This window comes from Ursus arctos, unplaced genomic scaffold (genome assembly GCF_023065955.2).
Source record: "Ursus arctos isolate Adak ecotype North America unplaced genomic scaffold, UrsArc2.0 scaffold_11, whole genome shotgun sequence".
Taxonomy (NCBI): domain Eukaryota; kingdom Metazoa; phylum Chordata; class Mammalia; order Carnivora; family Ursidae; genus Ursus; species Ursus arctos.
In genome coordinates, this window is record NW_026622775.1 from 7,498,838 (window position 1) to 7,525,980 (window position 27,143).

At 38.2% G+C, this 27,143-nt stretch overlaps 1 protein-coding gene across 8 annotated transcripts in view; it reads left to right on the top strand.

Annotated features, from left to right (window-relative positions):
* Nucleotides 1-27,143, top strand: part of ALPK1 (alpha kinase 1) — a 121,203-nt gene that overhangs the window by 2,540 nt on the left and 91,520 nt on the right. For 3 of the 8 annotated variants that reach the window (XM_026499193.4, XM_026499198.4, XM_044384251.3), the window contains exons 1-2: nucleotides 2,991-3,293; nucleotides 7,209-7,339. The gene's annotated coding sequence lies outside the window, so the exon portion shown is untranslated. Of the gene's footprint in view, nucleotides 1-2,990; nucleotides 3,294-7,208; nucleotides 7,340-27,143 lie in introns of those variants that run through there. The other 5 variants (XM_026499194.4, XM_048212176.2, XM_048212177.2 and 2 more) reach the window with 2 other exon arrangements.

Sequence of the window (27,143 nt, forward strand, 5' to 3'; positions counted from 1 at the left end):
ATCAACCTGTGAAAATACTCAGAATTACTTGAGATTTAACTCATTTAAGTCTTGTTCCATATTCTCTAAATGGGAGACAAGTGGAAGCCTGAAGTGTTGGGATTGGGACGAAGGAAAGCTAATGTGGACTTCTCTTCCTCCTCCCTATAGCTTGAGTCAAGTGACTAAATTAAAACGAACAACTTAGATTTATGTGGAAAGCTCTGCCAGTTGCACTACTAAAGAAAAAACCAAAGTGCTGAACAAAAATGCTGCCATTTGTAGAAAAAAAACAAAAACAAAAAAACCTGTCTGTAGGGGCGCCTGGGTGACGCAGTCGTTAAGCGCCTGCCTTCGGCTCAGGGCGTGATCCCAGTGTTATGGGATCGAGCCCCACATCAGGCTCCTCCGCTATGAGCCTGCTTCTTCCTCTCCCACTCCCCCTGCTTGTGTTCCTTCTCTCGCTGGCTGTCTCTATCTCTGTCAAATAAATAAAAAATAAAATCTTAAAAAAAAAAAAAAAAACACCTGTCTGTAAATGAATGAACTATCTGCAAAAAAACCCAAGAAACAGAATGATTATTCTGAGAAAAAGAATTTGGGAGAGAGAATACAGAAGATCCATAAGGGGAAATAATTTTCACTGTGTACTTTTTCATACTGTTTGGCTTTTGTCTCATTTGCATGCATTACGGTTACACACCCCAAAAAAACAGCTTTTAAAAGAAGAGCCAAGTAAGAGAAGTCTCCCAAGAGACAGGTTTCAATGCTCTAATTCCTCAATATTTCTCATAAGACGGAAGACTGCCATAGAATTCAGGCTCCCAAGAGAGTGGTCAGATGGTGAGGTGAAAATTAGAGCCTGCAAAGGCAGGGCGCCGGAAGGTGGAGGAGGAGGAGTCAGTCTGTTTGGGGCCATCTGTTCTGCCCCTCCCCAGAGACAGCTGTGGGAAAGTTCTGTGGAAAGCAGAATTCTAAGATGGCCCCCAACATACCACCCACTGGTGTACGCAATTGATATAACCTTCTCCCCTTGAGTGTGGGCAGAACCTGTGACTCTGATGGGCTATCACTTCTATTACTAGGTTTCTAATCAGTTGTCTTTGAGATAATCCAAAGGGAAATTATCTAGCTGGGCTGCACCTAATCACACAAATCCTTAAAAGGGACAGAGCCCTTCGGGAAGGCAGAGACATAAGCTCATGTTGGCCAAGAACTGCCTATGGAGACCACGTGGCAAGGAACTACTGGCGGTATCTAGGAGCTAAGAGTGGTCCCCAGCCAACAGCTAGCAAGAAAATGGGAACCTCAGTGCTACAACTAGAATTCTGCCAACAATCTGAATGAGACTTGAAGGAGACCCTAAGCCTCAGATTAGAATTGTAGCATTCTCAACTATAATGTGCTCAGACTTCTGACTGACAGAAACATGGAAATAATAAATGGGTGCTGGGTTGTTGGGGGTTTTTTGCTTGTTTTTGTATATCATAGAACCTTTATTATTTTTTCTTCTAAATTCTTAAATATTATATAACATCCATGTTTTAGTTATGATAAAATGCAACTTCGTGGGGCGCCTGAGTTGACTCAGTTGGTTGAGCGCCCATTCTTGATTTTGGTACAGGTCTCAGTCTCAGGGTTGTGAGTTTGAGCAGCGGGTCAGGCTCCACACTGAGCAGGGAATCTGCTTGTCCCTCTCCCTCCCCCTGCTTGTGTGTGTGTGTGTGTGTGTGTGTGTGTGTGTGTGTGCTCTCGCTCTCTCTCTCTCTCTCTCTCTCAAAAACTCAATAAAATCTTTAAAAAAATAAAATACATCTTCACTTGCAAATATTTTACATTTTGTCTGTAGAACAATTTAATAGGTCCTGCTTTATGCTGCTAAATTTGTGGTAATTTTTTATGCAACAATAGAACACTAATAAAGTTTTTTTGTTAGAGGATCTCAGTGGATTATGAGAGTCCCCAATAGATCCTGGTCCTAATAATGAGATCTAGAGGCTTTGTAAGCAGGAAAAAAGGGCCAATTTTGGGGGGTGCATTATTTCTACCTCTCACATGTCCTCCAAACCAAGTAAATTAATCTTTCCCTTGTTGAATCTAAACTTTATCATACAGTACTCCTCACTGGTGTAATTTTTAGGAAAAAAGTAAAACAAAACCCAAAAGCCTCCCCCCTCCTTTAATATTATACTTAAGTATTTACATTGCATTTGTTAGTGCTTCTTCATTAGTTTTTAAGATCTGAGGAATCGCTAGCATCTTAACAAATAACACTTTATACTACTAATGAGGGGTCAGAAGCTATACATTATTTAATTTATAACACAATAATTTTATTTTCTCATTGCCTTAAAGAAATGCCATACCTGGAATAAGTTCTCCATCTATCCTGTATCTCTAGTTTTCTCTTTATGTTTACCATAATTGTGCTGCCAACGAAGTGCCTAATTCTGGGGGGAAAGTTCCAGAATAACATTCTGGCCATTAACCCCATAGAAATATTATTCCTTGCTGTTTGGGGCTTTCACGCTTATTATATGATTAATTATATGATATGATAAAAAGGTAAAGTTAGCCTTGAGCTCATCTTGCTCCAACCCTGAAGTAACTTCAGAAGTATAACGCCTTCGGAACATAAGCTCCATGTGCATATTTTATTTAATCTAGGCTTAGATGGAAAGATTCTCTTTCTACTCTTCTTATGTATCTTACTTTTCAGCATTTAAAAATATTCCGTCTGCTTTCTGCCACCACGTCACTGAATTAGTTCTTGTTAAAGCTATCTTTGACCTACTTGCCAAGCCAGCGGACACTTTCCTGTCCTCATCCTTTGTCACTTCTTGGCACCATTTAGTACCGTTGACCACTCTGACTTTGAAATAGAACCCTAACATGAGTTTTTCTTTTGATAATAGATCAAAAACAATGTCACGTTCATTGTTCTTGCTGACGCTCTTTTTCCCTGGCCCTCGGGGACTGACTCTCCATTCTGACTTCATTCAGTTAAGGAGTTTCCTTGCACTTTGTTTAAAAGAACAAACTTCTCTGTAGTAATACAACTCCCAGAATACCTCTCATTAAAGCCATCCCTAAAGGGGTGTGTCTTATGGTGCAAAATTTGGAAGTCCCGGAGTTAAGTTACACAATCAGGTTCTGAGACAGTGACAGACTGTTTTCTTTCAAATTTCTACTTCCTGAAACCGAGGCTGTTTATGAGAAACAGTGTATTTCTGGGAGATTGTCCTCAAATTAACCTTTTTTCAGAGTTAGTTTTGCTGGTCTTAAAAGTATTTTTCCTCTTCTTCGAGACAAAGGTGAGTATCGTTAGCCTTTAAATGACAAAACACAGTAGATGTGGGTACAAAAGGTGGCATAATGTGTAAGAAGGTATTGTTTTGAACTGTGACCTTGTTTCTACTTCCTGATCGTGTCTACATTTAAATTACTTTAAAGCTCTAAGAATACTTGCACTTCTAAAAAATGCCACAGAGAGGGGGTAAGGGTTGGGAAGGGGAAGGAACAGTAAATTTAGGTTACTGGGAGAAGGGGAAAAGGAACCTGTTTTTTAGAAGGGGTTTTTTGTTGTTGATTTTTGGGGGTTTTTTGTTTGTTTTTTTTAGAAGGTTTTAGTAACAAAGTCTTTATGTGAGGGAGCTTGCTGTTGAACATCTGGCTTTGTCACTGAATCAAGATGTTTGATTAAAGCATTAAAGAAGTGTGATTACTTACGTGAAAAATTAACTCCGGGACTTTTGCCTGGAGTGCATAGGTAATCATAACAGAGACCATCACTTCTATGATGACCTTAGTGATTTTGCCAGGAAACGGATAAGAGTGGAGAATTACTCTTTTCGTTTGGGAAGAACTGACAGGAATTCTGGGTGTGGTGAAGCATTATGTAGACAGAAAGCATCTAGAAAAAATAAATTCCTTCATGCTTTATTCAAGAGTCCTTTCATTAACAAATTTTATCATTTGAAATTAGGGCTCTAGACTACTTTGGAAAGCCACAAATTAGGACCTTTAGAATAGTTTGGGACTTTCAGGTGGGTGAGAGTGCAGAGGCAGGGTCAGAAAGGAGGGATTTATGTCACAACATAATGGCACCTCTGTAATATTTGTTTCTGTCTCCTCTGCCTTTTCTTTTTACTTAGTACAGCTAGTACTTTTATGAGAAGCAATATCTGCTTTTGGCTGATACCTCCTTGTTAAGGACATTTTAAATTCCTTACACATAATCACTGTTGCTGTTCAAGTCCATACATGATGCTGCAGCATACTCTCCAATGCTCCTTGGTTTCTCCTCTTTCCTCCTTGGCCTCAAATACAATTGAACTATATAGAGCATTTGTAATTATACCACAGAAGCTGTGCACCGCATCTAGATGGGGTGTCAGCAGATTACATGTATGGTGAGCACAATTTTGGGTAGGGCTGGGTATAGGCTCATTTACCACCTCAGAGTCACACCGGACCTAAACAAATGCCAAGTCAAGTCTTTATATCCAGTGACCAAAATAATTTGCTTATCTCTTTCTGCCTCCACCTTCCAAATTCTGTCAACCTGCAGCCTCAAGAGAAACAAAACATTTAAAAGTGTTCTGGCAATAATTTACTCCACTTCAAATACCTTTTGAACCGGAGATGAATGAATTCTCCAAGTTCTTCCCCAACAAGACACCAGAATTTTATAGTATCCTTCACTGGCATGAGTAATGTTAGGGTGGCTGGTGATGGGAGGGGCAAAGAATTGCACAAAGAGTAAAGCAACAAGCAGGAGAGAGTTTATTCACTCTCCAAGGGAGGACAAGGGCCAGACATCAAGAGAGATGTCGGCCTGAGTTTCTGTTAGGTTGGGCTTTTTAACGGGTTTTGAAGGATGTGAGAGGGTTGCAGCTACGCCCATGGCAGGGCGGGGGTGGCAGGACACTCACCCAGGTAGAGCTTGAGGTGACAGGTTTCTCGAGGAGCTCTCTCCAGGGCTTGTCCAGGATATATGTTGTGGTCAGTCTAGAGAAGAACGTATTTTGTAGTTGGGGTCTCTTTTCTGAGAAGAAAGTGTACCATGACCTAGAAAAACAAAGAGTGAGGGCCAGGTATAAACACCTGTGAATTTTGTCTGTAAGATTGGCTGGGGAGGAGGCTTTCAGTAGATTCCTTTCAAGAAAAGAGCCAATAATTACTTTAAACTTATATGCGTGTGTGTGTATATATATATATATACACACACACACACATATATATATTTAAAGCCATATGTAAGTCATGATGGATGTTATAAAATCTCACATAAAATAATACTGTGTGATGAGCACACCTGACATATTAAGCTCTAACAATCTCCCCTTAAGTCCTGTGTGATCTGAGTTTGGGTTTAGAACCTGGAATTTTCTTTGAGAATAAATGTATTCATTTGAAAATATTTCTGAAACTCCATGGTTTCTCCCATTCCAAAAGAATTCACTGACCCATTTCCCCAAACACAGTACACATACTACTTTTACTGTCCCTTAATCTATTTCAGATGATGATGGCTTTTTAGCATAAAATGTTCATTGAAAATGCTTTCCTGAAATTTTAAGCACCTATGTTTTAAAGAATTTTAATAGGAATGTGCATTCAAACTTTTGATGTAAACTCATGCCATATTTTTGTTATTGTATCTGTTGCCTCTCTATATGGGGGACTCTTTGTTTCTTGTTATCATTGACAGTGATGTTGATTTTTGCAGGATGTTGTAATTTCCTGTGTTTATAGAGTTCTGTGAGATAGACAAATTTAAAAATAAGACTGTTATCTGGTGCTATTATTCTTCTATGTGTAAGGAACAGAAAGAGATGACCATAGCTTTAATATCAGTTGTATATTAGTACAATTTTCTCGAAGTATGGTGTACAAACTACTGATTTTAGGTGGCATGTGTCCAAACTTTGAAAATTTGAGTTTTATCCTTCATTTAATGTGAATTAAAAATATAATTAGCTTGGGGCACCTAGATGGCTCGGTCGTTGAGCATCTGACTCTTGATTTTGGCTCAGGTCATGATCTCAGGGTCATGGGATCAAGCCTGGTGTCAGGCTCTGCGCTCAGGGCAGAGTCTGCTTGTGATTCTCTCTCTCCTTCTCCCTCTGCCCCTCCCCCTGCTTGTATGCACTTTCTCTAAAGAAGTAAATAAATAAATAAATAAAAATATTTTTAAAAACCAAATAATTAGCTCATAAAATTTATGATTTCATGGATATTATTGCTCAGGATGATGTTAAGTGGAAAGAAAGTGAGGTGTTTACTACTGATTTTAAGGAACTGAGTAAATAAATACTCTTATAGGTAATATGCAGCTATGGTAAAAATTGTGAAGGTGGCATGTAAATGGCTAAAGTTCTGGAAATATTGAACTAATTTGTGTGATAAGTGGATATTTTCTGAACCACTGCAGAAATTTGAACCTTACTGGTCCTTGGTTACACAGCTCACTTAGTAATACAATTTGTGAAATTTCTTAATTATAAATGTACAAAATAGTTGATAAAAAATGCTTTAGCATTTTATCATATCTTCAGTCCTCATGAATTGCCATAAAATTGAAGGTATGTAGAAGGTAGCCAATATTTTTTGAAATAAGGATCATAGAGAGGATAGGCGTGCCTGGGTGGCTCAGTCAGTTGGTTGACCAACTTTTGATTTTGGCTCAGGTCATGATCTCAGGGTCATGGCATCAGCCTGCATCAGTCTCTGCACTCAGCATAGAGCCTGCTTAGGATTCTCTCCCTCTCCCTCTGCCCATTCCCCAGCTCTCTCTCTCTCTCTCTCTAAAATAAATAAATCTAAAAAAAAAATCATAGGATAAATCATATCAGAGTAAGCAGTATAGTTCTATTCTGCCTGTTTCACCCAGATACCAATATCTTTGAAAGGGCAGAGAGGAGTGGTGTGGGCTAAATGGTGAGAGAGGAGGAGGGGTCCATAAGCATCATCTAGGTCAGGGATCATTAAGGAATCATAAAGTGTGCCAATGGCCCTTAAAAAAATGGTCATATTGGTCATTTCTTTTAGGGAATCCATTCTAAAAGGATATAATTCTTAATATGGAGAAAATTCACAAAGATGTTTATCATAAAGGTATTTATGATAACAATGAATTCTAAGCATTCTAACAAAAGGGAAAGGTTAAGCGAATTATAGTACAGTAGTCCCTCCCTTATCCATGGTTTTGCTTTCCATGGTTTCAGGTATCTGCAGTCAGTCGCCACCAGAAGCAGATGATCTTCCTTCTGACAGTTCGTCACATGCCTGCATCATTCACCTCACTTCATCTCCTCACATAGGCATTTTATCGGCTCACATCAGCACAAGAAGAACGGTGAGTACGGTAGAGGCATATCTCATTTTGTCGTGACCGCTTTATTGCACTTTACAGATACTGAGGTTTTTATACAAACTGAAGGTTTGTGACAACCCTGTGTCAAACAAGTCTGTCAGTGCTGGTTTTCCAGCAACATTTGCTCACTTTGTGTCTCAGTGTCACATTTTGGTAAATCTCTCAATGTTTCAAACTTTGTCGTTATTGTTATGTTTGCTATGGTGATCTGTGATGAGTGATTACAACTTACTGAAAGCTCAGATGATGATTAGCATTTTCTACCAATAAAGTATTTTTTCATTAAGGTATGAACACTTTTTTAGACATAACGCTATTCCACACTTAATAGACTAAGGTATAGTGTAAACATAACTTTTATATGCACTGGGAAACCAAAAAGTTCATTTGACTCACTTTATTGCAATATTCATTTTATTGTGGTGGTCTAGAACTGAACCTGAAATATCTTAAAGGTATGCCTGTACAATAAGGTGTTTTGAGAGAGAGAGAGAGATACCACATTCACATGTTTTATTACAGTATATTGTTATAACTGTTGTATTTTATTATTGTTGTTGTTAATGTCTTCCTGTGCCCAATTTATAAATTAAACTTTATGTATGTATGTATAGGAAAAATACAGTATATATAGGGTTCAATATGCTTCAGGTATCCATAGTCTTGGAATGTATCCCCCTAGGATGGGGGGTGCCTACTGTATATCTGTGAGACAAGATGAAGAATAGTACCAGCATAGAAAATGCTGAGTGAAAAACAGATTCAGGGTCAATTAATTATTATACTTAGAACTACATAATACATATATAAAACATAGATATAGATAGATGTAAATTCACAAATATACTAAAAGTGGTTGTTGTCTTACAGTGATAGATTAATTGTTCCTTTTCCTTTTTTCTATGTATATGAAATATATTTTTATATTGACTTTTATATTATTATATAACATACTTATATTACTTTTTGACAAAACTAGTAGAATGTGTTAAATAAAACTGTGCTGCTGTCTGGTAAATACAGCTGTGCCGTCTTTGGAAGATAAATCTTACCTTTTCTTTATTTGGCATACAAATAACTGGCTATTTGAAAAAGAAAGGGTTGAGTCTCAGTGCTAGAGTGAACAGGCATAGCAGAGCTGGAGAACATAGATGGAAATACCAGTTGAAACACTTACTCTCAGTTGATTTTTCTGGCATTGATTGCTTCAGTCTCAACCATGGTTTTTACTGCAGTCAACTTATTCTTTTGTTTTGAAGAAAGGGAAAAAGGAGGGAAATAGGAATGGGAACTTTACATGGTATGTATGCTAATATTTTCCTAATTAGTTTCTCATTCTTTTGGATTTCCATCACCTGCAGTCATACATTTATGTCTATACGTGTTGTACTTAATTCATTTTTGCCATATCTTTGCGTATCCTCCTATAGCACCTCAAAGTATATTGTGTCATCGGCTTGCCCAGAAAACTTTGCTTAGAATCTTAACCCTAGCACATCTAGTCACTGTGATACATTCCCCATTAGTGTACTGTAAGCACTAAAATTATGCCAAAATTTTCAACAAAAGTCTTGTCCGTTTGTAATTTTTTTTCTTTTCTATTAAAAAAAATGCTTAGATCCTCATCACATGTCCTTTTATTTGGCCACTTCTTCCAAATAACTTAATCTCTGATTAAAGTTTAGATGCTACAGGTCATCATTTTCCAAAATAACTATACTTCTACCTAGAAATTTGCTTCCGTAAATCGTGCCCTGAGTTATTGTGAGAGATAATAAAATGTGAGTGAATAGCATCTCTTCTGAGATATTAATCAATCTGGTCTGACTCACATCTCCAAAAGTTGCAGGTTATTTAATCAGAAACATTCGAAGCCCTTTGAGGGGATCCCTCCTACATTGTTGGTGGGAATGCAAGTTGGTGCAGCCACTCTGGAAAACAGTGTGGAGGTCCCTTAAAAAGTTAAAAATTGAGCTACCCTATGATCCAGCCATTGCACTACTGAGTGTTTACCCCAAAGATACAGACGTAGTGAAGAGAAGGGCCATATGCACCCCAATGTTCATAGCAGCAATGTCCACAATAGCTAAATCGTGGAAGGAGCCGAGATGCCCTTCAACAGATGACTGGATTAAGAAGTTGTGGTCCATATATACAATGGAATATTACTCAGCTATCAGAAAGAACGAATTCTCAACATTTTCTGCAACATGGACGGCACTGGAGGAGATAATGCTAAGTGAAATAAGTCAAGCAGAGAAAGACAACTATCATATGATTTCTCTCATCTATGGAACATAAGAACTAGGAAGATCAGTAGGGGAAGAAAGGAATAAAGAAAGGGGGGGTAATCAGAAGGGGGAATGAAACATGAGAGACTATGGACTATGAGAAATAAACTGAGGGCCTCAGAGGGGAGGGGGGTGGGGGAATGGGATAGACTGGTGATGGGTAGTAAGGAGGGCACGTATTGCATGGTGCACTGGGTGTTATACGCAACTAATGAATCGTCGAGCTTTACATCGGAAACCGGGGATGTACTGTATGGTGACTAACATAATATAATAAAAAAATTAATTAAAAAAAAAAAAAGAAACATTCGAAGCCCTTTGAGCCCAGATTCCCTGCCCCCCCTCATCTCTCCTCTTTCCCAGTGGGCAAGAGAGACGGGTAGGAGGACACCAGGAACTAGGTGGGGCTTCTAAAGGCACAGCTTGCCAGGCAGCTGAGAAACAGACAGAAATACCCCTACTCGGTTAATTCCAGGCTGCAAGCTCCAGCCTCTTAATGTCGATGTGGCAAAGCACTTCATCTTTGTAGCTCTCCTTGGGGACTTCTTGAGGCATATTCTTTAAATATATTTCCACTCAATAAAATGACCTCTCATTACTTTATTCAAATCCAAAGGTCACTTTTTAGACTTCATCTTTCTCTGTCTTTGCAATTTTGACACTGTTGACTTCTGCAAATTTTCTTTTTTGGTTTCTGAATCACCATGCATTTCTGACTTTTCTCCTGCTTCTCTGGCTGCACTTCCCTTTTATATTCTCTTTCTCTGCCCACGTCATATACTACATTCTGCTCTCTGCCTCCTCTCTCTCTTGCTGCGTGTTCACACTGGATGAATGCCTGTTGCTGCACTTATACCGGTTTATACTAAAGGCCCTGCAGTTCTTCTTCCAGAGTCTGGACTCATACATCCAAGTGTAAACCTCTCTTCCTAGATATCTCTGTTCTGCATCCCACAGGCATCTCACATCGAACATTTTCAACCCTGCACTCATTTACCGCCTCCATCAGTATTTTTTTATATTGATATCTGGCACTAAAAGTCACATACTTGCTCAAGCCAAACTCTTGGGGCTTTGCTAGACGCCTTATTTCTTTCCAACAATATTTAATCAATTTTGAAGTGACATTGATTCCATTTCTTAAATATCTTTGAAAACTACCGATATTTATCTATTCAGGTCCTCAAGATCTCACAGCATATCCTGATCTCCTCAGCCTCTAGACTTTGTCCTCTTGGATTAGACATTTCCTAGGACCCAGAACATTCTTCTACCCCAGAACTTTTTTGCAGTAACCATTTTTGAAAACTAAGACTATATCTTTTATCTCTGAATTCCCATTACCTAGCCCAATTCATGACACATTGTAGGTACTCAATATAGATTTGCTAAATAAATAAAATTTCATGGATTCCTATTTTTCTGCCCTATTTCTTTTGTTTAAATGAGACTTACCACAACTTAAAGCTCCCTAGCTCACAAAGGACATAATTTTTCTCCAGAATTAAATAAAAAAATAAATCCATCAACTCAACACTTGAAGAGTCGCATCCACTTTTCCACACATGTGTAATGATATCTACTCAACTAAAGACAGTAGAAGGTTGAGACATTTGAGAGGTTTTGGACCCTGCCAAATGTGTCTTCTAATTTGGTATTATTTTAAAAAAACAATCCAATAATAGCTCTGTTGAGTGAGATGACATACTTGCCAAACGAGATTTTCCTCATCTGTGTCTACAGTAACTGCCGACGTGTCCGCCCTTCGAGGAGGTTCCTGGCCCTACTCCAGTCTCTTCCATCTTGCTATGTTTGCATCATGTCTGTCCTAGACACAATATGAGAGACCTTTTCTTAGGATAAGTTTTGATAAAGATTAACAGTCACTGATGAAGGTTGTTAGGTAGGATGTGGAGGGGGAGGCAGAGTGGTGAGAATGTCTGGTTCCAAAGTAAGGCTGAAAGAAAAACAGAAGATAATACATGCAGAAAGCACGCCTAAGTTAACCATAAGACATGAGTGAAAGGAAGTGCCACTAAAATATGTAGTATCACAATGTTTTGTTAAGTCAGTTCTGACTACACCTAGGTACCTCAACTGAGAGGCAAAAATCACACTGCTCAATAATTGTCAAAGAATACTTAGTTAAATTTTGAAAACTTACACTTTTAAAACTTTACTATAAATATGAAGATATATGTATATATAAGACAATATTTATATAAACATATAACTATGCAGAGAAACGATATCAAAATGTTTATAGTGCTTATTTCTTAGTGGGACTTTGAGTAATTCTTATTTTCTTTTTTACCATATATTTTCTCCAAATTTTTAAATAATAACACCATTTTGTGCTCATTATAATGAAATGTTTCAAAAATCTAGATCTTTAAAAATACATCAGAGACCACTATTGTACAATCTTCAGATTTTCATGACTTAAATACTTCTTAATGGAGCTTACTGGAAGATATCCAATAGGCTGGTAATACCTCTTACTTGCAAGCCAGAAACCACCATGTATGAAAAAGCAAGTTATAGTGAAAGAAAAACACTACTTATTATGCAACCTAGCTTTCAGAAGTCTTACAGAATCTCAACAGTCATTCCCCAAATCACAGTGGTCAAGGAAAAGCTTTTAGACTACAGCTGCACATGCACAAAGTGTGAAAGGCTAAGCGAACATGAGGGAACCAGGGAGATCCCCCTGGCCAAGTTTTCTCCAAAAGGTATATCCCTTCAGGGGGAAAAAAAGAGGGGGGCGTGTAAACCATAAGAGATGCTTAAGCATAGAGAACAAACTGAGGGATGATGAAAGGAGATGGGTGGGGGGATGGGCTAGATGGGTGATGGGTATTAAGGAGGGCACTTGTGATGAGCTCTGGGTGTTGTATGTAAGTGATGAATCACTGTATTCTACTCCTGAAGGCAATATTGCACACTATGTTAACTAACTAGAATTTAAATAATAATCTGAAAAAAAAATGTATCCTTCAGATCACCCTATCTGCTCCCATTCAGCCTCTTCTGAATGCACAGCTCATCTAAGAGCCGGCCTTTCATTTCACTTTCCTGGAAAGGTAGAGTTATTAGCTGAAACTGATTTGGAGTTCAAAGTGGACATGTTGAGAATATGATGCTTACTGGATATCCAAGCACAGATACCCAATAAACAGTTGAAAATATGCATCTGAAAATTCTAAGAGAGAAGTTTGAACTGTAGATGCAAAGTTGATGATTGTCAGCCAATACATGATATTTACAACTATGAACTAAAAGAGATCACCAAGGAGTCGATTTAGATGGAGAAGGGAAGAGGGCCAGAGACTGAGCCTTTGCACATTTCAACATTAAGGAGTCTAGGAGAGGAGGGTGAACCAGCCAAAAAGGCTGAGAAGGAGAAATCAGTGAGGTAGAAAAACCAAGAGAGCCTGATATCCTGATGGGCAATAGAAAAGGGAGGGTCTGTGTCACATGCTGTTGGTAGGATAACAAGGAAGAGGACTGAGAATTGACCATTGGCTGTAGCAATGTAGAGTTTACCAGTGACTTTGACAAGGGCAGTTTCAGTGGAGTGATGGAGCAGAAGTCTGATTGAAGTACATTTTAGAGAGAATGGGAAGAGACATGTTGAAAGCTCAGGTAGGAGCAGTTCTTTCAAGGAACTTTGCTTCAAAGGGCAATAGCTATGGATGAAAGTGAAATCAAGAGACTTCTCTTCTCAGATGGGAGAAATAATGGCATGTTCATAAACTGGTCAGAATGAGCCCATGGGGAGCAAAAACTCAGAGAAGAGAAAAATGTAGCATTGAGTTTGAGTGGGAAGAAAGGTGGAATTATTGTTTGAGTGGAGTGACTGGTTCTAGATAAGAGAATGGGTGACTCATCTCTGAAAGCAAAGGAGAGGGCAGAACATGGGGTGCAGCTGCTGTTAGATTGGGAGAGGTGAGTGGAGTCTGTGAAAGTCCTCTTCTGATTGCTGAGAATGAAGGTAGAGGAGGAAGGGAGAGAAAATATGAAAGAGGCCCCTAAGAGAGTGGAAGGTGGATGGACCTGATAATCACAGTGTGATTGCTTGGCAACATTAATAGGATCATTGAGTTTCAGAATCAGAAATTTAAAATGAGATCGGGGCATGTTATTTTCCCCCCAGTGTTGTTCAGCTGTGTAAAAGTTGGATTTAACTAGAGTTGTGATTTTGACATGCACATATTGAAAACAAGGGAGTCAAAGGTGTATGCATGTGGTGATTATCGTGGTTGACCATGGAAATTAAACTGGGTAAAGGAAGGAGAGAGGACCTCAAGGGGGTGTGGGTCCATAGAAAGGCGGTAGGATCAATGGATTATATAGCTCCCAGTGGGATTTTAGGATTGTTGGATTTGGGAGAATAAAAGGGGACAAGATGAATGGTAGTGGACAGAAAGTGGGATACATGAATTTGAGAGTATGAAAGAGTTGTTGTTTTTGTTAATAACAAAGTCTAGGCAGTATGACCTTGAAAGTGAATGCCTGAGGTTGGGTGAAGGACGAGATCTTTGGAAGAAAGGATTTCAAGAAACCAAGAGTCCCTGATCACTAAATAATTATTGAAATCTCCAAGAATAAGGGTCATTTAGAGATAGTAACAGTGATGCAGGACCTAAAATGTTAGGAGCTGGCAGGTGACATTAACAATGAGGGACAGAGGGTGATGACAAGATTCAAAGATGGGGGAAGGAGTATCCAGATTAAACAAGGAAGACAAAAGCAAGGTCCAAAAGTGGCAATGATCAGGAGGCCGGTCATTTAGAACAAGTGGTTCTGGGGCTTAGGAGCATGAGCTGCCCCTTGAGATATTTTTCAAGGTGGTCGAAAATGTAAAGCACTATGAAATGCAATGTATTGCTATCTCTAGCATATGAAAAAGTAGTAGTTATTATTGCAAACTCTTTTAGCAAAGTATTTATATAAATAACCAGGAGGATTTCCTCTCTCTGGCAGTCCCCAAAAGTAATAAACAGATTTTTTTTTTTTGAAGTCACTGAGTGGAAGTTCAGAACTTCAAGACAAGATATAATTCAGAAAAGTCTCTTTATTTTCTGCATAACAGAATTGTCAGATGGTACCACCCCTGATAATTTAGACCTCTGATAGTGAGGTTTCTAAAACGTCCAAGGAGAGATTTGAAACCCCTACCTCTATTTAAGGGGATGGGGGAAGAGATTTGTCCCCTCTTAAGCACTTTGGACAGGATCTGGTCTTCCTTGATTGACATTTTCCTCCATGTGTTTCTAAAGTGATGGACAGTGATGACCAATCGTAACTTCTCCACTCTCCTTTGGATCTCAGGAATGTGAGTTTCCTCTGTTCTCTTACCTGGATGTTTCAAGTAGCAATCATGCAACAATGCCTATGGCATAATGCAGGAAATAAAGAGTAGAGCTTATTCCTTTTTCTGTCCATTCTCTTCTTATAATAAAGTCCTCTGTGTTTAGTATTTTTTTAAACTAGAAAGTTCTAAATTAGAAATGGATCAAAATCTATGAACACCAATTTTGGGTGTTTTCACATGTAGCTTTTGAATTAATTCCTTTTCCTAATTAAATAGCTAAACATAGTCACTGCAGAAACTATGAAAAAAAGGGGAAAATAATTGAAAAGTATTACTGAAAGCCAAAACTCTCAATATGTTGGTGTATTTTTTTCTGATTTCATTTTTAAAAATTGTGAGTTGCACATAAAATTTGCCATCACAATCATTTTAAGTATACGGTATAGTGGTACTAATTTACATTCATACTGTTGTGTCTCTATCACTCCCATCTATCCACAGAATTCTTTTCATCTTACAAGACTGAAACTCTGTACTCAAACAATAACTTCTCATTCCTCCCCTTCCCTCACCCCTTGCAACCACCATTCTACTTTCTGTCGCTATGAATTTGAGTACTCAAGGTACCTCATGTAAGTAAAATCATGCAATATTTGTCTTTTTGTGACTGGCTTATTTCACTTTGTATCATGTCCTCAAATTTACCCATATTATAGCGTTTATCAGAATTTCCTTTTTAAGGCTGAATAATATTCCATTGTATGTATATACCACATTTTGTTTATTCATCTGTTGATGGACACATAAATTTCTTCTACCTTTTGGCTACTATAAATAGTGCTGTTATGAACGTGGTACACAAATATCTCTGCAAGTTCCTGCTTATGGTTATTTTGGGTATGTTCTCAGAAGTGGGATTCCTGGATCATATGATAATTCTGTTTTTAATTTTTTGAGGAAACACCATGTCTTCCATAGCAGCTGTACCATTTTATAGTCCCACCAACAGTGTGCTAAGATTCTAATTTTTCCACATCCTGGCCAATACTTTTTATTTTCTGGTTTTTTTGTTTTTTGTTTTTTTTCACAGTAGCCATCCTAGTGGGTGTGAAGTGGTTTCTCATTGTGATTTTTTTTTAAGATTTTATTTATTTATTTATTTGACAGAGAGAGACAGCCAGTGAGAGAGGGAACACAAGCAGGGGGAGTGGGAGAGGAAAGAGCAGGCTTCCAGCAGAGAAGCCCGATGTGGGACTTGATCCCAAAACGCCGGGATCATGCCCTGAGCTGAAGGCAGACGCTTAACGACTGAGCCACCCAGGCGCCCCTCTCATTGTGATTTTTATTTACATTCCCTAATTATTAGTGATGTTGAGCATCTTTTCATGTGCTCATTTGTATATCTTCTTTTGACAAATGTCTATTCAAGTCTTTGCTATTTTCTAAATCAGATTGTTTGTATTTTTATTGTTGAGTAGTAGGAATTCTTTATATATTCTGGATATTAACTCCTTATAGCTATATGATTGGCAAAAATTTTTTTCCATTCATGGATTTCCTTTTCACTCTGTTTAATATGACCTTTGATACACAGAAGTTTTCAAATTTTATGTAGTCCAATTTGAGTTTTTGTTTGTTTGTTATGTGTGCTTTTGAGATCATACCCAAAAAATCACAGCAAAATTCAATATCATAAAGATTTTCCCCTGTTTTCTTCTAAGACTTTTATAGTTTTAGGCTCTATGTTTTTGAGTTAGTTTTTGTTTATAGTGTAAGGTAAGTGTCCAACTTTATTCTTTTGTATATGGATATCCAGTTTTTCCAACACCATTTATTGAAAAGATTGTCCTTTCCCCCATTGAATGGTCTTGACATCCTTGTCAAAAATCATTTGACCATATATTCGAAGGTTTATTTCTGGGCTCTCTGTGGTATTTCATGGGTCTTGATGTCTGTCTTTATGCCAGTACCACGGTTTTGATAAGTGTAGCTTTGTAGAAAGTTTTAGAATTAAGAAGTGCAAGATCCAATTTTGTTTTTCTTTTTCAAGATTGCTTTTGCTGTTTGGATTTTTTGAGATTTTATATGAATTTTAGGGTAAATTTTTTTCTACTTCTGGAAAAAACGTCATTGATCTTCACTGACTTTTTTAAAACAGCAGCTATCACACTGTGTGAACAATGTTATATTGTGCTTTTCTTCCTTAACATTGTATTTATTTTATTAAAAATAGAAATTACTTCTTGGGGCACCTGGATGGCTTATTCAGTTAAGTGACCTCCTCTTGATTTCAGCTCAGGTCATGATCTCAATGTTGTGAGATTGAGCCCCATGTCTGGCTCTGCACTGGGTATGGAGTCTGCTTAGGATTCTCTCTCTCTCTTTCTCCCCTGTCCCTCCCCCTCCCTCTCCAAAAAAAATTATAAATAAATAAATAAACATAACTTCTTTTAATTTAAACACTTCATAAATATACTTTACAATGACTACATAAAGGGAAATGTACGAATGGAAGTATAACTGAAAGATTAGAAACATTTGTACCTCAAACTATGTGACTTGTGTATACTTTAGATACTATAAACACAAAAATAAGAAAAATTTGATTCAAGATTGTAATGCTTATATTATTTTTTAACCAACTACAATTCTGGAATTCATTTATTTACTCAACAAACATTACTGAGTCTTTATAGTTTTTGAAGTCCTGGAAACCTAGATATAAATTAGATATGATCTTCACCCTCAGGGAAAGGGAACAAAAACTAAAATTTAGTGAAAATCTAGTATGTGTCATGAGTTTTCACTTTCTATGTTAATGTTTGCATTAATCTTATGGGGAAGTGGTGTTAACCCCATTTAGAGATGGGAAAAATGATGTTCAGTTCAGAAAGGCTGAAGCCACTTGTCGGTGGTGACACAGAGAGTGAGTGGCAGGGCTGGGATACAGCTCAGGGCTGACCACTTCCAAACCTCATGCTCTTGTCACTCTCCCTAGTTGCCTTTTGGCACTCATGACCTAGAATAGGAGATAATACATATAGCTAAGTGTAACATGAACAAAACACGGTTATAGCTATTAATTGTGCCAGGACAGAGTCAACAAAGGCTTTAGAGAAATAGCATTATAACTTCAGGCTTGAAAACTGCGAATTTTATTAGCTACAGTGGGGAGAGCAGCATTCACTGATTCATCAGTTCACAAACCTGCAGTGAGCTTCTGCTGTGTGCTGGTCACACAGCTCACTCCAGCTTTGCCCTGAAGATTTGAAAGAGAATGAGTGTGACACTGACCACCCTCAGGAGTCAGTCTCTTGGGAGACAGGTAAGTAACAGATGTATGACAGAGCCTTGTGCCAAGCTCTGCCACGGAGTCGAAAGCAGAGTGCTGGGGGACACGCTTCCAGGGTACCAAGGGCAAGTGCACAGGGGCAGAGGCCGTGCTGTATTGCAGGTATGCCGAGCACAGCAGCCTGGAATCTCCATGCCAAGTTCAGATGCTTGCACTTCATCCGAGAGGCAACAGCAAGCCCGCAGACGTTTTTAAGTAGGGGAGTGACAAGGTTAATTCTGCTTTTAAGAAACTATCTGGCAGTGTGTGAAGTACAGAGTGTGGGAACGTGAGAAGAGACAGGTGTCAGGAAAACCAGCCTGGAGGCTAACGGTGCCAACTAGAGATGGAGAGGACCCGGTACAGGCAACAACAGAAGAGACTGAGAGAGTAGAGACCACATTTACAAGAAGAAGGTGGCAGAATTCATTGACTGTAGGATGTGTAGTGAGAGTAAGTTAGGAGTCAAGAGAACAGCGTAAACAAAAGCTTCAGGTCATATATATGTTCAGAACCACCACATTGTTTACAAATGAAGAACTCGTTCAGCGTTTTGTAAATAGGCAATGAATGCCCTTTGAATTATCAGTATTCCTTTTATGTATTTAGTCATTCTAAAATGCTCTAATAGTTTAATAGATGTTTTTTCTCCCAAGCAGTTTATACATGGACTGCAACGCTGTTTACACTATTAATTCCGGTAGCAAACTCTTCCTACATAGATAGTATAAGTGAAATTTTTATTATTGTTATATTGAAACATAGATTTTGAGACAATGGATTAGTGAATTTTTTTTCTATAATGAAATTCAAAAGATTAATGGACTTTTTTTCTGAAATGGGGTTCAGAAAAGGTTATTGGTCAGGTAAATAATATGCAACACTATTTTAATGTTTCACAGAAGTTTTCCATTTTCTTAGGTCATTAATAAGTCTTGTAATTTATTTGGTTCTTTTTTGTTCTGTAGAGCCACTTTTGTTTTCATTAATAAGAAAGTTACAAGTGGAATTTCATGTGCCTGTGCTGTTATGTGTGACCAGAAGAGGGCGGCAGTGAGGCACTAGAAAGAAGGAACAGGCCCTTAAATTGTAGAGGCAGTTAAGACCATCCTGTAAATGACCTAAACATTTCCTGAGGCTGACATCTGAATTAATTGATCCATTTTCAGAGCCAGAGACTATGACATAAACATTGTCACAGAATTTTCAGAACATCAGATGACGTCCTTATAATGCAATAGAGTAATAAATTTGTAGGAATTTCTGTTAAGATTCATGACCATTAACACTGAGAAGTATTCTGAAAATTTTACATCAGTCTGAAGGGAAAATTTGATTAGAGGATGGATTAAAAGTAAACATATTGTTTCTTGTTAAAGAGCATGGGCAGAGAATTTAATAATTTACAAAGACAATAAAAGGGATCTTATTTTCTTTGAACATTGCAGATATTCCTGAAATAAAAAGAAATATTTCCAATTTTTCAAATATATAGCAAGCAAAGCATAGGATTAAGCAACTAAGAGAGGTTTCCCAGATTCACTAAATATCTCCTTTTATAAACAATTAACGAAAACAGATATTTTTTTGAGTACCTCATATGTACTAGGAATTATTCCAGGTATTAAATACTCCAGGCTATAGAAGACACATTCCCTGCCCTATTGGATTATCTATTCTAGTGGGGAAGATAAACAGTAAGCAAAACCACAGATTAATTCACAGTTACAATTGAGAAAAAAAAAAAAAGGAAAGCAGTCTATCACAGGGCTCCAAGTAAACTAGTTTAGGTTCATTCTCAAATTTGGAAATTAAATAAAATTGAAAATAGGACTTAAGAACAACTCATTTGAAATTCTTAATACCTATTTATATTATGTATTTCCTTTAACAATAAATAAAATGGATGGGGGAATTTACATATTAATAAAAATAACATTGCAAAAGAGTATTTGGGTAGTTGTATACAGCAATAAAACACTGCCAATTGAAGTGTCATAAAATGCCCCAAGCCTTCTCTGACTGCCTGAACTTGATTAAACACCATGTCAGTCATCAGGCTGGCCCCAGCTGCAACCAAGAATCTGTCCTCACTGATCCTCTCTAAATCCCAGGTCCCAAACCTGGAAAACACTTGTGTAAATATAACCCCCTACCTCCTCTTTTCCCTTCATTTTCATTGGCATCTCTAACATCCCACATTCCCAGTTTGCCCAGGTTATGGGCACACTTGTAGGCCCTCCAGCCTCTCTCTGAGCCTGGAACCGTTGACTCAGAAGGTTATCGATATTTTTAAAGGCCCTTTCTACTTTCATTATGTTCCTTCTCTCCACTGTATACACTTTCCAGGTGTGGATTGACTGAGACAGTCCCTAGGCTGACTCTGATGGGATCCATTACTGATGAACCATGGCTGGGCACTCACTGATTCTTTTATTCATCCTTAATTGATTGTCTTTCCAATTCTCTACAGACCCTGTTTCAATCCAGGATCCCCCTTTTCAAGCTGAACTCACTCCTGCCACCCTACCTCCCAGATCTCCATCTGTTTGACTTAGGATACTTGGTTATCCGTGGTGAACTCCCAAGTTTTCTCCTTCCTTTCTGCCTCAGAGAGACAATGTTCTACCGTGTATCTAAGCCTACTCCTTCTGACTTCTTAAACCAACCCCTTTTTAACTTCTTTTGTGATTTTTCTCATTCATATTCCCACTCTTTCATCTCTTTTCATCTCTTTTCTTTTCTTTTCTTTTTCCTTTCCTTTCCCTCCCTTCCTCCCTTTCTTTCCTTTCTTTTCCTTCCTTCCTTCCTTCCTTCCTTCCTTCCTTCCTTCCTTCCTCCCATCCTTCCTTCTTTTTTGCCTTCCAACATCTCCTTGACCTACACACATGTTCAAATCTAATGATTCTTAGAAATCTTCATTTCCCCTGAGACTGTATTCCACCTTTCTCCTTCCCTTAACAGCAGTGCTTCTCAAACTAGTAGTCTGTATTTATCCCTTTCACTTCTTTATTTAACACTCCTCCATCCACTTCTTCTGGTCTGCTCTCTTCTGAAATGGCTACTTACATGATCACTGAGAACTTTCCAATCACCTGATCTAGTCGCCTCTTCCTCCTGGCTACTCTGGGGCTTCCTGTGGAACTTGTTGCCCAGTGTCATGTCTCCACCATTCCTCCTTCTCACATTTCTAGCTGTTTCTTTGGAGGCCATTATTTTACTATTCATCTCCCAGGTAGAGGCATTCTCTAGAAGACTGTCTTCTTCATATCCTACCTTTGCTTCCTTTAATCTAGTGCAATAGCTTCTATTATTGCCCCCCCATGTGCATGATCCCCAAATTCCTCTCCAGTCCTAATCTCTTTCCTGAATTTCAGGTATAGTTGAATTTCCTCTCCCATTTTCTCCATTTGTTGGAGTCCTACCCATCCATCAGTGTTTAGCTCATATTTGGCCTTTTTAACAAACAGTAACTTAACTAAATCTCCCATTCCCCATTTTTCATCCATCCTTTGCTTGGAATTCAACTATACCTGATCCCCTCACTCTTGTATTTGAGATACACGTTTGTGTTTGTCATCTCTATTAAACCCTGAGGACTAAAAGTGCTGGGACTATGTCTTATTTATCTTTATATCCCCTGCAAGACCTGACACATGGTAGAAACCCTAGAAATTTTGGCTGATTTCATTGTTGGAAGGAAAGTGTCACGAACCTTAATGTTTGAGAATTGTGAAGAACATGAAATTTATAATATGCAGGCTACAAATTTAGGATACTATAGGAGGTAAAAAACCAAATTTACATCAAATATGGTTCACATTTTTGCCTCTGTCCCATTTCAGTTAAGGCAGATTTTTGGAGGTTACCTAAAATTTCACTTTGTAAGGGCCTTTTTTAGGAGTGATGAAATTCTTGGAAATTGAAATTAAGTTTCAGGCTCTGGGATTTTATTGTACTCTCTTTAAAGTTAGTAAATCGGCCTGTTACTGTTTCAAAGATGCTGGGAAAAGACATGAGACGCTTGGGTCAAAGACAGAGGACTTCATTTTCCAAGAGCACAGCAAGGCCATGAGCATCATGTCCTCCAAGTCACGAAGGAGTGATACTGAGTAGTTCAGGTGGATGTGGGTGGGTCTGTGTTGCAGCCAAGGAATATTGATCTTGAGGAGGCCACTATTATAGCAAACCTGTTCTTGCTCCAGAGGGAGACATTACCTCATTCCTCAAGGTTGCTACGAATACAAACCTAATCTGATTGATTGCCCAGGACAGGAGAAACTGTGTTGGTATTCTTGACACACTCAGCAAGAACTTGCAGAGATGCCCACAACCCATGGTGGATTGCCTCTCCCAAAAACATTCTGTGAGAATACGACTTTTGGTTATCCTGGTGCATCAGAGGGACTTACTAAATATTTGTTGAATCAAATTAATTAATTAGTGAGAAGAAGGGGAACCACTGACGAATTAAAAAAGGCACATAGAGTGAATTCCTGAGGGAACAGTTCTAGACTTTAGATCTGATTAGGAGGAAGTCAGAGGAGTAATGAGAACTAAGACTGCCTGGCTTTATAACAGATAAAATTTCTAAAAACTTTACCTCATGGGAAGTGAGAAGGACTCATATACAAAAGTCAGATTAAGTCCGAACAACCTAAGACAATGCCTGTAGCTTGCTGCTAGTGTTACAGTAACTACAGTTCTTTACATCTGCAGTGTTTTGCCACACCCTAAACTTCATTGAAAGTTTAGGCACTAGGCTCATTTGGGAACTATTAGCACACATTTCTTAAAATGGTGAATTAAACTACAAATCAAAGTCGATTATGCTAATGATTTTGATCAGAATTAAATACTTGCTTCAAAAGTTGTAGTCGAACAAATGAAATATCTTAACCTCTCAAGATTCTTTTTTTAAATTGAAGAATAATTAACATACAACATTATATTGGTTTCAGGTATACAACATGTTGATTCAACAATTCTATACATTTCTTAGCGCTCCCCACAATATGTGTAGCCACCATCTGTGACCATACAAAGTGATTACAATATTATTGACTAAATTCCCTATACTGTACTTTTCATCTCTGTGACTCATTTATTTTATAACTGGAAGTTTGTACCTCTTAATTCCATGTATCTATTTTGCCCATCCCCCCACCCACCTCCCCTCTGGCAACCACCAGGTTTTCCTCTGTATTTAAGAGTTTGTTTTTTGTTTGTTTTTTCGTTTGTTTTGTTTTTTCTGGATTGCACATATAAGTGAAGTCGTTGGGTATTTGTCTTTTTCTATCTGACTTTTCCACTTAGCATAGTACCTTCTAGGTCGATCTGTGTTGTTGCAAATGGTAAGATCTCATTCTTTTTATGGCTGAGTAATATTCCATTATATATACCACAATTTCTCTATCCATTCATCTGTTGATGGACACTTGGGTTTCTTCCATATCTTGGCTCTTGTAAATATTGCTGCCAGTAGACATAGGGGTACATATATCTTTATGCATTAGTGTTTTCATTTTCTTTGGGTAAATACCCAGTAGTGAATTATTGGATCACATGGTATTTTTATTTTTAATTTTTTGAAAAACCACCATTCTATTTTCTACAGTAGTTGCACCATTTTACATTCCCACCAACAGTGCATGAGAGGTCCCTTTTCCCCACATCCTTATCAATACTTGTTATTTCTTGTCTTTTTGATCCTAGCCATTCTGACTGGTATGAGGTGGTATCTCATTGTGGTTTGATTTGCATTTTCCTGATGATTAATTATGCTGAACATCTTTTCGTGTGTCTGTTGACCATCTGTATGTCTTCGTTGGAAAAATGTCTACTTAGGATCTCTTCCCATTTTTTAACTGAATTATTTGGTTTTTTTTTGGTGTTGAATTGTATAAGTTCTTTATATATTTTGGATATTAACCCTTTATCTGATATATCATTTGCAGATATCTTCTCCCATTCACTGGGTTGTATTTGTGCTAAGATTTTGTCTTTGAACTAAGGATGCTGAGACTGAGTTAGTTTCTGTTGAGGATTTGAATCAGGAGGTCATATAAAGCCATGGTAAGCAGATCAAATAAGGATGGTCTATAGAGAAGAATAAAACAGACCTTGTCTGTTCTGTTTGCCTCTATACTCTTACAACCTGGCGTGGTAGCTGACACATAGGAGGCTCGCAGTAAGTCTTAGTGGGATGAATAAAACAGACGCTGGAGGGGGAGAGATAGAGAGGTGGAGAGAGAGAGGGAGATTGCTTTTGCTTCCAACAGCTTTCCATTCCTGGCTCTAATCCCTCCTGAGGACTACCTGCATTTCCTGCCCTTATGTCCATGAGAGATCTCTGTGTCTCTCCAGTAAATCCCCCTTTATGCTAAGGCTAGTTTGGGTGTGTGATGTTCCTTACAGCTAAATTAAACCTAAGAATCTCTTAATATAGGGTTCCTAATCATTAGACTTCAAAGTCTTCTTGTCCCCAGAGAGCTATGGTTCCTCATACAAACCAGAAATATTGATGACTTGTCCAGAAATCACTGAATTCTAGAAGTAGGCATGCCTCCACTTTGCTTAAGTAAACCTCACATTTTTGGGACAGGAAAAAGAATTGAAACTCAAATTCACCTGAAAATAAGGGAGTTACCTCCAAAAGTAAAGCTGGATGGCTTTCTTTAAAAAAGCAACTTAGGGCACCCGGCTGGCTTGGTCAGCGAAGCATGTGACATGTGACTCTTGATCTTGGGATCATGGGTTTGAGCCCCATATTGGATGTAGAGATTACTAAAAAAATAAATAAAAACTTACAAAAAGGCAACCTCTGAAGAAAAACTCCAGAAACTTCAACTTGAAGATCCTTTTGTAGAGAAGGCCAGGCCTTAGGCATTGTTGATTGAACATGACTTTATTTAAGGTCCACAGGGAAGATTAGGCATGATCTGGAGACACCAACCTAAGCTCCAGGAGGAGGAGAAGCAGGTCACAGCTTCACCTCAACTTTTGGAATTCTGTTGGACTAAACTTGGTGATGCAGGAGACTTCTTTGCAGTTTCTGGTTGTACTCCTGATTATTGTCCAGGACGTGGAGAAGAAAGGTTATTCTTTCCTGCTCACTAAAGTAGCAGGGAGACAATGCCTATTTGGGAGGACACATATAAACCTCTAAAGGGGGAGTCAGGTAGTTGAAAAAAAGCCACAGGTAATCATTTTAAGTTTGAAAAATAGAAAAATAAAATAAATACTTGGAGGCAGTATGGTGGGTTTGCCAAGAACATAGGAAGTGAGACAGGTCTCCAAAACCACTTATCCAACTTACTAGCTTAGCTCTGTGCCCTGGGCTAAGCTGCCCAAATGCTTATAACTTCAGATTTCTCATGTACAAGATGAGAGTAATAATTCATTCATTTGCTATAAATATTAAATTAGATAATGTCTGTAAGTTTCTTGGCCGATGGTACCAAGCTAAATGCTCAGTAGATGGTAGGGATGATTAGGATTATTAGTGCTTAGTAATTCAAGCATTAGTGAAGAATGTGTTACTTTTATGTTGACCAAAAGGGAGGTTGATATTTTTTAAGCTGAAGAAACATGGCACTAAAACATAATTAATAGCTCTTCTTCACTATTACTTTTGTAACATAAATCCCTACATGATAGAGAAATATAAAAGAGACCAGTAAATATCTAACAAGAAGGTAGTTGTACAGTAAACAGCCCTTGATTGTGGTATTAATCAACAGTTAGAAGTATAAACTTCCTTAAAAAAAAAAAAAAAGAAGATGGAGAAGAAGAAGAAAGTCCCTAAATAGGCGGCACGTGTGAATTCCCGCATGCAATCTTCTGACGTTAAAAGCAGTTGCGAACTGTATGACCTGTAGATGGCGAACTTGGATAGGGCGACTACTAAGCAATGACTACCTAGAGAAGAAAGCAATGGTTTTTGTTTTGTTAAAGGAAGGACTAAGTAAAATTGATACGTTAATGAAGGCTGTGTACTACACCAAGCTAAGAGAATTCTTTGCTGACACACTCTGTTCCTTCCTCTAAAGGAACTGTACGTCTACCTGGCAAAGTGAGTCTACCGTCAGTCATATGTGCTGTTGAGGGACAAGCTGCATTAGTTTCTGAAAGAACTGTTTTGGTTCAGCATTCACACTGGCTACTAGTCACTGATACAAGAGAACAGAGTATCAAGTAGGGAACATAAACAGATTTCTTAAAGTCTCTTGAGGAATACAGAAGGGTAACTCCCTCAGAATGTCCACATGTAACACTTCAATTATCTGAACCCATTGTACATGTCCAAAGTATCCGCATCTTTTGATCTATATAAATAATTATATCCTCCCTTGCTCCCTTATTGCCACTCTTGAGTATTTGTTCTGTACACTTCCCAAGGCAATCCTTTAGGGACCAATTACCATCCTTTACTGACATCATCTCACTGACTGATGGAGATTTCTAGAGCACCACACTGGGCATGCAGGACTCCTAAGGGAGCTTTGTGGTGCTTTATGTGATCTATGTGCCCTGCTTGAGAAACATATTTTCTTCCTTAAAATTCTACCTTGGGGTACGAGTTTTATCATATTTTCTAGTTTTACCAGATCACAACTACATATAACATGTGAATTTGTAGGGAAATTCATGTGACTTTTCCAAAACTGGTTACTCATGCAGTGGCTTGAGATGTTATGTTGGTTCTTTCAGTTGTGAAAAAGCCCAGTAACTCACCCAACATGATAGATTGTTGACCTTTTGCTGCATTATAAAAGGGTCACTGTCCCCAAAGCGCCTCTCAGCTTGTGGGTCAGGTGAAGGGACATCTCTAGACTTCTATGGTGC